Below are 15,092 nucleotides of genomic sequence, written 5' to 3' on the forward strand. Positions count from 1 at the left end.
TCAAGATGATCGGAATGATGTGTACAGCAAAATGAGTTGATTTTTACTCATCGCTGTGTTTTGTTCAGTGAGTTGAGTTGATTGGAACACCAATCAATCATGTGCCAAACACTTCTAAGCACACCATTGTACCTTCCTACTCACTAAAGTTTCAAAATTTATATTACAAGTAATATAAATCATCTACTTTAGCGGTAATGTATAGGTATACAACTTAAGCGCCATCCATTTTAAGGGCTAGTTGCTTCGGCAGGTGAGTTGTTACACACTCCTTAGCGGATTTCGACTTCCATGATCACCGTCCTGCTGTTTTAAGCAACCAACGCCTTTCATGGTTTCTGAATGAGTTGTTAATTTGGGCACCGCAACATTCCGTTTGGTTCATCCCACAGCGCCAGTTCTGCTTACCAAAAGTGGCCCACTGGGCACATTATATCATAACCTTAAACTTCATATCAAGAAAGTTAAGATTCTTACCCATTTAAAGTTTGAGAATAGGTTAAGATCGTTGCGACCCTTAGGCCTCTAATCATTCGCTTTACCCAGATAAGAGTATTTTATACAAAAGTTAAATGCACCAGCTATCCTGAGGGAAACTTCGGAAGGAACCAGCTACTAGATGGTTCGATTGGTCTTTCGCCCTATACTCAATTCTGACAATCGATTTGCACGTCAGAACTGTTTCGGTCTTCCATCAGGGTTTCCCTTGACTTCAACCTGATCAAGTATAGTTCACCTTCTTTCGGGTCACAGCATATATGCTCAAGGTACGTTCCAGTTAGAGGCATAAATAATATAAATATTATTATACATAACTATATAGAACACCCCGGGATTGCGTTAATTAACTATAAATAGTTAAAAAACTAATCCCAATAATAGTCAAGTTAATTACGCTATTAGGTTTATATCCCAATAACTTGCACATATGTTAGACTCCTTGGTCCGTGTTTCAAGACGGGTCCCGAAGGTATCCTGAATCTTTCGCATTGTTAATCATACAAGTGCTTATAATAAACATAAAAATCAATGATAATCATGCCATTATATAATTCCGAAAAATTAACGCACTGTACTCATATAATCTATCAGCACTTTATCTATTTTTGAAATTTATGTTATGTTAATTTAAATAAACTCTTATCAAAATTGTTTGATAAATTCCATACATGCTAATAAATTACAATGTCCTTATATGGTTTTCCATATGCACCAGACATCGTCAAGGGTGGCAAATTTCGACACTCAACTCACACCCATAAATTTCTGAGTGCCGGTGCTACTTAGCACTCGCAAACCGAGTAAGAGATACACACTTACTCAAAATCATGCGAGTGCTGCGAGTATGAGTCATTGTCATACTCAGGCCTTTCTTGCTCTTGCCTATTCGGCACCCGATCATTTTAGGCACTCGGCTTGTACACACTTGTGTCTTGCCGGTGGTTGTTCTCCGTGCAACCGATCATTTTTGCACTCATGACGAAATGGCTTGTGTCTTATGAGTATCTGTTCAAATTCTGAAAAACACCCAAGTGTCTTGCTCAGATACCCAAGTGTTTTGCTCAGACACCCAAGTGTTTTGCTCAGACACTCGAGTATTTGATCAAACACTTGGGTGTTTTTCCCCCACCCCTATTGATGCTTGTGTGTCGCGGCTCGCGGTTAGATTTTATGACTTTTGCTTTGTGAATGATTTTTGCGTGTTTTTACTTTTACAAATGATCAAAGAAAATATCAGATGGTTTTTCCTGAAATTTATGGAAATTGTACAAATATGCAAAATACCCTTTTGCAATTATATAAGCATTTACAATAGTGTTATAAACAGGTAATCAAATGTCTGATTTTCCGGTTATTAATGAATGTAAAAAACCCAAAAACTCATAAAACAGGTAAATTACACTTAATAAAACTGATTAGTTGGATGTTTACTTGTTTTGTTCCTTTCCAACATCTACAAATTCTTTAACATTTAATTTTTATTAATTATATAAGTCATCAAATAAATACACTAGACAAAGCCAAAAAAAATAGTTTTCGAATTTAAATTTTCGAGAAATAAAATGAGTGCAAGAAGAGCGCATCAGCAATAGCAAGAACAATACAAAAAGCCGACGGCAGTTTTTGCATCTCAACAAACATACATACAAACATACAAATGTATGTAGTACATACTATGTACATACATACAATCGTGCCGGTCCACTCATAATTTTTTTACCAAGTGTATCGGATACACTTACCCATAACCACCGGCACCGGCTTTACCCGAGTGCATAGAATCACCGATCGCAAATTGACGAATATGCCTCGGCACTTGCACAATAAGTGTCGGGCCTTTCTTGATACTCATACTCATACTCATACTCATGAGTATAAGCCTTTCGATACACTTATGCTCATGAGTATAAGCCTCATGAGTATGTGTATTTTTGGCTACTCATACTTATGAGTGCAAGTATGTATATCGAAAAGGCACATGAGTAACCGGTGCACCGGTTGAGTGTGTGTACCCGTGCCGTTCTCTGATATGCACACTATCGTTATAATATTGATTAAATATTACAATTCTAATGATGAATTTTCCATAACGGATATTCAGGTTCATCGGGCTTAACCTCTAAGCAGTTTCACGTACTATTTAACTCTCTATTCAGAGTTCTTTTCAACTTTCCCTCATGGTACTTGTTTACTATCGGTCTCATGGTTATATTTAGTTTTAGATGGAGTTTACCACCCACTTAGTGCTGCACTATCAAGCAACACGACTCTTTGGAAACATCATCTAATAATCATTAACGCTATACGGGCCAGGCACCCTCTATGGGTAAATATCCTCATTTAAGAAGGACTTAAATCGTTAATTTCTCATACTAGAATATTGACGTTCCATACACTGCATCTCACATTTGCCATATAGAAAAAGTGACTTAGTGCTGAACTGATTTCTTTTCGCTCGCCGCTACTAAGAAAATCCTTGTTAGTTTCTTTTCATCCCCTAATGAATATGCTTAAATTCAGGTGGTAGTCCCATATGAGTTGAGGTTGTTTAATTACACTTATAGACAATTCTCTGCCTATTTTGAAATACACTATCTTTTTTTTGAAGGTCCATAATATTCACAAAATTATTCTCTATACCATATTCGTTAATAAGAGGCAATTCTAATTTATAAAATAATATATTTTATGCTAGACATTCCTCAGTATTATTTGAAATGAATAAAGAACATATAATTCTTCAAATTTCTCATGCAACAGAGTTTTAGTATATTCATTTATTAATTCATATTATGAATATCTTAAGCGACAACTTTTTTAGATTCACACTTATATTATCCAACAATATACAATGTGCTTAAAATTCCGAAAAATTTTAAACAACTTATTTAGCATAGTCTTACAACCCTCAACCATATGTAGTCCAAGCAGCACTAAAAAATTAATTAAAGTACATAACAGCATGGACTGCGATATGCGTTCAAAATGTCGATGTTCATGTGTCCTGCAGTTCACACGATGACGCACAGTTTGCTGCGTTCTTCATCGACCCATGAGCCGAGTGATCCACCGCTTAGAGTGATACAATTTTTTTTTTATTTCATCACGTCAATAATATTTTTATTGAAAGAAATTAAAAATACACCATTTTACTGGCATATATAAATTCCTTCAATAAAAATTTTTTTATACCTAAATAAATGTTGCGAAATGTCTTAGTTTTACATAATCGATAATAATAAGATATATGACAAGTATATTTTAGCTAAATTTATTTATTATGATCAACATATGTAAAGCGTTAACCTGCAAACAGGTACAACATTGTTTTTCTTTAGGTGTTGCGAACCAATGTATGCGCACAATACATTTTGCAACGCATGTATATTATGGTACATATACACGCAGTTTTTTATTTTATCCAAAACACATAAAACACTCTTAATACAGTATATAATAATAATAATACATAGCAAACGGTTTTTTAGCTAATTTAAATTATTATATGTTGCATAATTGTATCTCATATGATTGAATAAAATATTTATATTTATTAGTTACTTAATTTATTAAAAGAGAAAAACAAATTTAATTTATTAACGGTTAGATGCATTAAAACAATAATGATCCTTCCGCAGGTTCACCTACATAAACCTTGTTACGACTCTTACTTCCTCTAAATAATCAAGTTCGGTCAACTTTTTCGAAACAACCGCAACACACAAGGGGTCACAGTGATCACGTCCGGAGACCTCACTAAATAATTCAATCGGTAGTAGCGACGGGCGGTGTGCACAAAGGGCAGGGACGTAATCAATGCGAGTTAATGACTCACACTTACTGGGAATTCCAAGTTCATGTCAACAGTTTCAGTTCACAATCCCAAGCATGAAAGTGGTTCAGCGGTTTACCCGGACCTCTCGGTCTAGGAAATACACGTTGATACTTTCATTGTAGCGCGCGTGCAGCCCAGGACATCTAAGGCCATAACAGACCTGTTATTGCTCAATCTCATTATTGCTAGACGCAATTTGTCCATTTAAGAAGCTAGTGTCCTTATAATGGGACAAACCAACAGGTACGGCTCCACTTCTATAAACACATTCAAACACAATAAATATTTTACTGTCACCATGAATGAAGGCTATATAAGCTTCAACACCATAATCCCGAAGATATCTATTTAATATATTTGAGTCTCGTTCGTTATCGGAATTAACCAGACAAATCACTCCACGAACTAAGAACGGCCATGCACCACCACCCATAGATTCGAGAAAGAGCTATCAATCTGTCTTACACACTTATGTTCGGACCTGGTAAGTTTTCCCGTGTTGAGTCAAATTAAGCCGCAGGCTCCACTCCTGGTGGTGCTCTTCCATCAATTCTTTTAAGTTTCAGCTTTGCAACCATAATTCCCCCGGAGCCCAAAAGCTTTGGTTTCCCGGGAAGCGACTGAAAGAGCCATAAAAGTAGCTACACCCAATTGCTAGCTGGCATCGTTTATGGTTAGAACTAGGACGGTATCTGATCGCCTTCGAACCTCCAACTTTCGTTCTTGATTAATGAAAACATCTTTGGCAAATGCTTTCGCTTAAGTTAGTCTTACGACGGTGCAAGAATTTCACCTCTCGCGTCGTAATACTAATGCCCCCAAATTGCTTCTATTAATCATTACCTCTTGATCTGATTAAGCACTCTAATTTGTTCAAAGTAATTGTAATGGCCCACAATAACTCTCGATGAAGAGCACTAATGCAGGTTTTTAAATAGGAGGAACATATGAAAAAGTACAAGTACCTAATTATATATAAGAACTCCACCGGTAATACGCTTACATACCCGTATGAAGCACAAGTTCAACTACGAACGTTTTAACCGCAACAACTTTAATACGAGGGTGGGCTGATAAATAGTCGGCCTAACAAAGAAACAAAGGTCCTTTTTAAAAATTCGTAAGTATTTTATTCGATTAGTGTTTTCTATCAGCCGATTACTGTGAAAGTTTCATACGGTTTTATCAACACTGGTAATTTTGCGCTGGGACTTTTAGCGCATTCACTTTTGCATTGTCGTCAACATGAATAAAATCGAATATCGTGCTGTCATAAGATTTCTGATTTTAAAAGAAAATCCAACGACGATATTAAAATGAGTTAGACAAAGTTTATAAAGATTCAGCTCCATCGTTTTCAACAATAAAATATTGCGACTGCTGAATTTAAACGCGGGCGGACAAGCATTTTTCACGATGATCGCCCGGGTCGTCCTAGCAGGTGACAACACCAGAAATTGTGGATAAAGTCCATGGAATGATATTGGATGATCGCCGAATCAAGCTGCTAGAGATTGCAAATGCTCTAAACATTTCTGGGGAACGCGTTGGAAACATTTTACACGAATTTTACACATGAGAAAGCATTTCGTCAAGATGGGTGCCGCGATTGCTCACAATGGAAAATAAGCGCAATCGCTTGCACATTGCGAAGGAGAGTTTGGCATTGCTTAACGCAAACAAACACGAATTTTTTCGTCGTTTTGTGACTGTTGACGAAACCTAGATTCATCACCATACACCAGAGAGTAATTGAACAGTCAAAGCAATGGATTTCAACTGGAGAAACGGCACCGAAAAAGGCAAAGATCGGTTTGTCGGCCAACAAGGTGATGGCAACGGTTTTCTGGGATGCCCGAGGTGTAATTCATGTGGATTATCTAATTAAAAGGCAGAACAATTACGGGAGAATACTATTCCAATCTCTTGGGACGATTTGATTCGGAGCTGAAGAAAAATAGCCGCACATGGCGAAGAAAAAAGTTTTGTTTCACCAGGACAATGCTCCCGCTCACAAGAGCGTTTTCGCCATGTCGAAATTTGTGAATTGCACTACGAAATTCTACCCCATCCACCCTATTCTCCAGATTTAGCACCCTGTGACTATTATTTATTTCCAAACTGGGAACAAAAATGGCTATTGGGGTAAGAAATTTCATTCAAATGAACAGGTAATCTGTGAAAAAACGCCTATTTTGAAGACCTGGACTAATCCTATTTTATGGAAGGTATTAGGAAACTGGAGGATCGGTGGTCCAAGTGCATACGTCTAAAAAGAGATTATGTTGAGAAATAAAAAAGCAAAATTAAAAAAACGTATTTTCTTTGTAAGGCCGAATATTTATCAGCCCACCCTCGTATACGTTATTCGAGCTGGAATTACCGCGGCTGCTGGCACCAGACTTGCCCTCCAATAGGTCCTTGTTAAAGGATCTGAAGTGTACTAATTCCAATTACAGGGCCTCGGATATGAGTCCTGTATTGTTATTTTTCGTCACTACCTCCCCCTGCTGGGAGTGGGTAATTTACGCGCCTGCTGCCTTCCTTAGATGTGGTAGCCGTTTCTCAGGCTCCCTCTCCGGAATCGAACCCTGATTCCCCGTTACCCGTTGCAACCATGGTAGTCCTAGATACTACCATCAAAAGTTGATAGGGCAGACATTTGAAAGATCTGTCGTCGGTACGAGACTATACGATCTGCATGTTATCTAAAGTTCAACCAGTGTAACGATCTTGCGATCGCTTGGTTTTAGCCTAATAAAAGCACACGTTCCAGAAGGTCCGTGTTTCAATTGCATGTATTAGCTCTAGAATTACCACAGTTATCCAAGTAACTATTAACGATCTAAGGAACCATAACTGATATAATGAGCCTTTTGCGGTTTCACTATTCAAAAATTGTGTACTTAGACATGCATGGCTTAATCTTTGAGACAAGCATATAACTACTGGCAGGATCAACAAGAATAATGTTCATTTCATTATGTAAATATATTTAAAATATAATTACATAAATCTTCAAATATGTAAAATACATGACAACTCACAAATATTTTTGAATAATAAACGATAATATTCAATAATTGTATATATATATGTTATACTTGACATGTACTATACGAATGTGGCCACAATTAGATAGCATTCACGTTCGCTAGTTTTAATTCACAATTGCTGCGATATATATATATACTTATATATAAAATATATATGCACATAATCGTTCAAAAATATCATTTTATTTCAACTTACTAAATATATTATATCACACATGCATATTTATAATTTAAATTCAATTAAGAGGATTTTTCAATTATTCACACAATATTATTTCTTTAGCTACGAAACACCGTCTTCTTTTGAAAAAGACATTTAATACATTATATGCTTATATAATATTAATAATTATAATAATAATTTTTTTAATAACATAATTATTACCTATTATGCAAACTCAAATATATGCATCCAATACATATATACGTGATGAGCACACACTGCCCACCATGTATAGGATTTTCAGCAACGCAGCGCACTACTTAGGTGCATCCAGCACAGGAGCTTCGTATGCCACACCACAGAGGAGCCAACAGATCCGACCAAACTTCCCGACACCCTGGACATGGCCCTCTCCAAAGGATTTGATAGTGACAAGGTCTCGTGCTCTTCTAACGCGGACCTTTTCTCCGACCATAGCGCAGTGGAACTGCGGTTGAACCTCCCTGCATTGAGAAAAGCTGCACATCCCAGGATGATCAAGAGGAGCACGAGACTGCAAGCCTACAAAGCCTGGCTAACGGAAAATGTCAACCCAGTGCGAGATCTTACCACCACCGAGCAAGTGAACAACGCCATAAATAAGCTCACGCAACACATGCACAACGCCGCAGCACATGCTTCCCCCAGAACCCTAATCTCCCCCAGACTACCAACGAGGGTCCTACAACCCTGGTCTTCAGAGATTGCCTCGCTAGTAGCTGAGAAGAGACGGTTGCGACGAGTCTGGTTCCTATCCAGAAATCCAAGAGACAAAAGGGTATTTAACAGAGCCACAAAGCAGCTTAAGGATAAGCTCCTAAAGCTCAGGCAGATCTCGTTCGAGGAGTTCCTGGCCAATGTTGACCCTGGAGACCCACAGCACAACCTTTGGCAGGTCACTCGTCATATAAAACGACCTATCAAGAGAGTTGCTCCAGTCCAGCGTGCTAGTGGCGCCTGGTGCCGCACAGAGCAAGATCGAGCTGAAGCTTTTGCGGAACACCTCAGCGAAGCCTTCAAGCCGATAATAAGATGCACCGACCTGGATATCTCAGCTACGCAACGTGCCCTACAACTTTTAGATGAGAACACCAACAACAACCAAGACGAGCTAGCTCTGGTCTCGGTGGATAAAGTCAAACTTGAGATCGAGGGACTCAAGACGAACAAATCGCCGGGCGCTGATGGCATTGAAGCACTGGCTGTTAAGCTTCTTCCCCTCCTGCCTACAACTCCTCGCCAACATATACAGCAGGTGCTTTCAGCTAGGACATTTTCCAACCATCTGGAAACGAGCAGAGGTAATTCTTATACCTAAACCTGGCAAGCCTGAAGCCAATCTTGGCTCTTATCGTCCGATAAGTTTGCTGTCGATAATCTCCAAAATACTCGAAAGAGTATTCTTGCGCAGAGTATTGCCAGTGCTGGAAGAAGCTGGATTGATCCCGGATCACCAGTTTGGCTTCAGGCGTTCTCACTCCACCCCGGAACAATGCCACCGTTTAGTCAGAGCAATACTGGACGCATTCGAGGAGAAGAACTACTGCTGCGCCGTAATGCTTGACGTGAAGTAAGTTTTCGACAGAGAAACCTGCCTCAACCTCATTACACATTACTTCAATCTTACCTCGACAACAGAAGCTTTTATGTCAGATGCGGAGATGCGCGATCTACCACAAAAGGTATCAAAGCCGGTGTACCACAAGGCAGCGTCCTAGCCCTCTATTGTACACGTTGTACACAGCGGACATGCCTACCCTTTTCAACGAGAACCTAACGGTTGCCACATACGCCGATGACACAGCCTTTCTTGCCACAGCACGAGCTCCACAGGATGCGTCGGAAATTATACAAAATCAGCTAAACACCATCGAGCCCTGGCTGCGGAGGTGGAACATCTCGGTAAACCCTGAGAAGTCCATGCAAACCACATTTACACTCCGCAACGGCAATTGCCCGCCTGTCAGTCTCAGGCGGTTAACATGGCGCACACACATCCTAAGGAAGAGAAAGCAGGCTGACGAGAGGCTGAAGCAATTCCAATGGCTCATTGGAAGACGCTCGAAGCTTAGAAGCAAACTTAAACTGCTCGTCTACAAAACCATCATTAAGCTAATCTGGACCTATGGCATCCAGCTGTGGGGCACTGCCGGCAAATCAAACTGCAGGAACATCCAAAGGCTGCAAAACAAGGCTCTGAGAAGGGTCTCGAACGCTCCTCCTTACCACGACAACAGCACCATCCACGAGGTACTCAGGGTTCCCTGGGTAAAAGATGAAATTCGAAAAGTGAGCACGAAATACATCAACAGGCTCCATAACCACCCAAACGCATTGGCCATCAACTTCTTGGACAACAGCCAAACCGTCAGAAGACTTAAAAGAAAACACTCCTCGACCTGCATATGGAGGATGATGATTAGCCCCCCAGAACCCTACCAACCATCTCTTGTGAGAATTTAATCGACAAGGCTACCTCAAAAAATTTAATTATTGTCCGTACAGACAGATTTTAAATAAATAATTATTGACGAAAAAAAAAAAAAAAAAAAATGTATAGGTTTTGTGACACGTTTTCTACAATGCTTTTATTTTATTTAGTATTACAATCTAACGTATTTTTTGTTGCACTAATTTAATAATACAACAGTAAAACTTCATTATTTTTAACTTTTTTAATCATATTGCCTTCTATATGATTATTTTCATATATTATTTATATATGACTTATGCCGGCAAAACTCACTCCATATACATAGTCATATATATTTCACTTGTGAAATTTTTCTCATATGACTTGCCTACTCGACATCACCACCCCTATATAGGTTTTGTGACACTTTTTTTACAACGAGCTCATTTTACTAAGGTCTACCACCTAATGTATCTTTATGTGGCACTAATTTAATAATACAACAGCAAAACTTCATTATTTTATTATCAATAATTTGTATTAAATACAAGTACAATCGTAAATTGTTTAACATTGTTTAAAATTTTTGTCAAAGTTGAAATCGGTAGAACCTCATATCATATGGCTGCAGTTCAATAAAAAATTCACCAAGTTCAAAAAAATGTTTTCTCAAGTTTAACTCGAATTCTTATCTTATTATATTAATAAGCTGTATAAAATGCTATTTGAAAAGTTTTTCTTCAATTTTCATAAGTTGAAATTTTTTGTTAAAGTTGAACTCATATTTCGCTAGAACCTCATATAATATGGCTGCAGTTCAATAAAAAAATCACCATGTCCAACAAAATTTTTTCTCAAGTTAAATTCAAAATCTTATCTCATTATATTAATAAACTGTATAAAATGCTATTTAAAAAGTTTTTCATTCAATTTTCACATGTTGAAATTTTTGTCAAAGTTGAACTCATATCTCATGTCTTAATTTGCGCCACTAATATGATGGCGTCCTTTTGGCTACCAAATTCATGTAATTGCGTACCAAATAAATGCATATTTAAAAACGCAAGCATTCTCTAAACATAGATATACCATGCATATTTTTAATTTTCGCCACTAATATGATGACGTCCTTTTGGCTACCAAAAAAATATATATAACTAACGCATACTAAATAAATGCATATTTAAAATACACAAGTATATTTTGTACACATTAATATAGTACACATTATATATTATATAAATTTTCTTCTTATATGCGTAATTGTATAACATAATTAATAATAATCATGCATACAATTTTGCATATTTATATATATAAACATATATACGTTTCCATATATACATCATACATATAATATTTTTTATATATGCCTTAAACATATATATTTTATCGAATCGTCAAGCAAAGGATAAGCTTCAGTGGATCGCAGTATGGCAGCTGCTCAACCACTTACAACACCTTGCCTGTTATAAAAGTCGTTTACAATTGATTCAAGGCTTTGTCATTGTATTAAATAATGTTTTAATATATAACTAGCGCGGCACCAGGTGATCGAAGATCCTCTCAATTTACTATGTTATATGTAACATTGGCATCACATCCATCGTCGTCTATTAAATGAATAATAAACTTTTAATGGTTTAGAAGTCATACAATGCAAATTGCCCCTTATTTATCATTGCAGTCCAGCACGGATTCGACCTTAAAGGCGTTCAGGCATAATCCAACGGACGTAGCGTCCTACCACTGTTCGCTCGAACAAGTATTGTGCCATTGGTCCGTACCTGCGGTTCCTCTCATACTACACAGGAATGCTGACGCAACAACGTTTTGTCATTAGTAGGGTAAAACTAACCTGTCTCACGACGGTCTAAACCCAGCTCACGTTCCCTTGCATGGGTGAACAATCCAACGCTTGGTGAATTTTGCTTCACAATGATAGGAAGAGCCGACATCAAAGGATCAAAAAGCGACGTTGCTATGAACGCTTGGCCGCCACAAGCCAGTTATCCCTATGGTAACTTTTCTGACACCTCTTGTTAAAAACTCTTTAAACCAAAAGGATCGATAGGCCGAGCTTTTGCTGTCCCTGTGTGTACTGAACACCGAGATCAAGTCAGCATTTGCCTTTTTGCTCTATGTGTGGTTTCTGTCCGCACTGAGCTGGCCTTGGGACACCTCCGTTATTATTTGAGAGATGTACCGCCCCAGTCAAACTCCCTACCTGGCAATGTCCTTGAATTGGATCATACCTGAGTAATTGGAGTTATACCAAATTTTTAATTTAAGAATACATAAATGCACTCTCTCATTAATGAATTTGTTTGCGATTATATAACAAGCTAGTGATACTTTGATCAAGAAGCTTGCATCAAAACCAATACCATAAGATATAATAAATATATCCGTATAATGGCTAGGAAATGATACATGTTCCATTTAATCAAGTAAGTAGGGAAACAATAAGAGTAGTATTTCATTGTCGATACTAAACCGAAATTTAATATCTCCCACTTATTCTACACCTCTTATGTCTCCTTACACTGCCAGATTAGAGTCAAGGTCAAAAGGGTCTTCTTTCTCCGCTAATTATTCCAAGCCCGTTCCATTGGCTGTGGTTTCGCTAGATAGTAGATAGGGACATGGAATTAGTAGATTAACGTGAGCACCTGCCATGTTGGCTCTATCTCACGGTGCCCAGCACAGAGGACTCAATTTAAGCGTCGATCAGCGCCCCCGCGAAGCAGTTCACAGGTACACATTGAAGAGCCAACTGTTTGGATAAGCTCAACCTCCTGTGTGGGGAGCGAGGCCCATATAAAACCTCTTCCGATCTATGGTATCACGGCAACCGGTTGTATTACGCTACTCCACGTCGAGCACTCCACTCTATCCGCATTTGGATGGTAAACCACAGCCACCACGATACTCCCCGAAGGGCCGCAACCAAATACCAGGACGGACATATGTCCGCGAGCACCTGGTTCCCGTGGTACCGGAAAGACCTCCGGTTAGGTTTCGTACCACAAAGGTACTACCAATTTTAACTCCAAACAGTTACGGGTTGGTGGCCCAGGTGGAAACATCAAGCATACAACATACATACGCTCCGATTAATTGCAACCCCACATTCATACATCTCGATTCACGCCTGCCTACCTAGCATTCCCATTCCCCTCACCTATACACACGCACGCATACACTATTCACACAATCATTCATTCCTGCCTCCAGGAACGCTCATCCGCCGTCTCGCAAATACAATGCGGGCAAACTCATTCAATTTACCTACACTAGTACTAGTGGAGTGTGATTGACTTACGTCAAACCCACCACCAGTCTGCCCAATCCCTAGCTCATCCATCACACGTATATCGCTATACAGTGGACATTCACACAACACATGCATGGCAGTCTTCGCTGCCAAACCGCAGCGGCACTCCGGACTATCGCACAGGCTTTTCAAATGCAAGAATGCATTGAGGGAAGCATGGCCAGTCAACAGGAATCCGAGACTCAGATTAAATCTGAAGTCTGGACGGTCTGCAGCAAAATTGACATCACGAATAAATTCGCGAGTCACCCGCCCATTCACACTTACATCCCATCTGACCTGCCAGTCACACAGAACACACTCTTTCAACAGCTTCTTACACCTATCCACTGCTAAGCTATTTACGTCACCAAGCAATACCTGCAAAGCTTCCGTAGAATCAGTGCGGCACACAAGGAAACAACCTAAAAGAATCACACGCTGGCAAGCCAGCACTTTCTTTCTGCCCGCCACAGTCTTTGCTGCCTCATACCACACAGACGACCCATATGCTGCACATGCAACAAATAGGCCGCTGTATATGGTACGTACAGCTCGTCTGCTGAGGCCCCAATCACTCCGCAAAATGCGACGCACTTGTCCAACCACACTAAACAACCGCGCCCTGAGACCGGTGAGATGAGGCATAAAGCACATCCTCTCACCGAAAGTAATGCCAAGATATCGAACCTCAGTCACAAACTTTAAGCTCACGTCATTTAGTCTGACAACTGGAGGCTGACTGGCAGACAATTTACCCTTGAGTAACATTGCCACCATCTTATCCGCTGCCAAAATGACGCCGATACTGTCGCCCCAATCGCAAACAATGCGCAAGCACTCCCTAGCACTTGCCTTAATCTCGGAGCGCGATTACCCATCAATCAATATGAGCAGATCACAGTGACACTCTCACATTTCCCTATTGCTGTCGCACGCCTGCCAGAAAAGTAGCTCTTCCATAGAGCCACCTCTCGGCAGCCACACTCGCTCAATTTTCTCAACACACTTGCCTAGCTAAGGTGGTCAAATGTACCCCTAAAATCAACAAAAATGCCTAAGACGCATCTGGAGTTGCTGGACCCCACTGAGTCCTTGACATACTGCCATGCATCCTCCGTACATCTACCTCTAGTGAAGCCATATTGTCTATCAGACATCTGGTATTCAACTAACTCGAGCAGCCTTTCTACCATGACTCTTTCTAGCACTTTTCCAAGCACAGGAAGGAGACTGATGCCCCGATAAGATCGAGTATTGCTCCTGATCTTATCTGGCGACTTCAAGAGCACCACCATCTTTGCACATTTCCATTCACTGGGAAAGTATCCCTCATTCACACACTCTACTCTGGAATCGAATTCCAAACACATTTACACATTTCCCCAGTTAAACCATCCATGCCGGTCGACTTTCTCGACTTTAACCTCTTAAAAGCCGCCCCCAATTCAGCTTCCCCGAGCGGTTCAACAAGTTGCTCCACATGTAGTGGAACCTCCTGTCTCTCCTCTCGCGGGAAGAACACATTCAACAAAGCATTCATACAATCCTTCCATGCCGTTAGCTGAAGTCCTCCGACATGCAAGTTGCCTAAACTAAGTTCCCTGCCTTTCCCTCTCGCTATTTGATAAACACGACCCCAGGGATCATGCTTATTGCGATCCACAAATTCACGCCATTCCGCCTCTTTCACACGTACAAGCATTTCCTTGTACTCATTCATACACCTACCTTCGCCTTAGCTGAGCAGCGCTATCGGCATTGGATAT

General features: G+C 39.7%; 1 protein-coding gene and 1 non-coding gene across 2 annotated transcripts in view; both read right to left on the reverse strand.

The window, feature by feature from the left end:
• Positions 1-15,092, reverse strand: part of LOC133849903 (uncharacterized) — a 77,673-nt gene that overhangs the window by 35,824 nt on the left and 26,757 nt on the right.
• LOC133849905 (5.8S ribosomal RNA) lies at positions 3,404-3,582 on the reverse strand. Its single transcript, XR_009895507.1, has one exon. It is a non-coding gene; the product is annotated as a 5.8S ribosomal RNA (ribosomal RNA).

The sequence above is a fragment of the Drosophila sulfurigaster genome, unplaced genomic scaffold, assembly GCF_023558435.1.
Source record: "Drosophila sulfurigaster albostrigata strain 15112-1811.04 unplaced genomic scaffold, ASM2355843v2 ctg33_pilon, whole genome shotgun sequence".
Taxonomy (NCBI): domain Eukaryota; kingdom Metazoa; phylum Arthropoda; class Insecta; order Diptera; family Drosophilidae; genus Drosophila; species Drosophila sulfurigaster.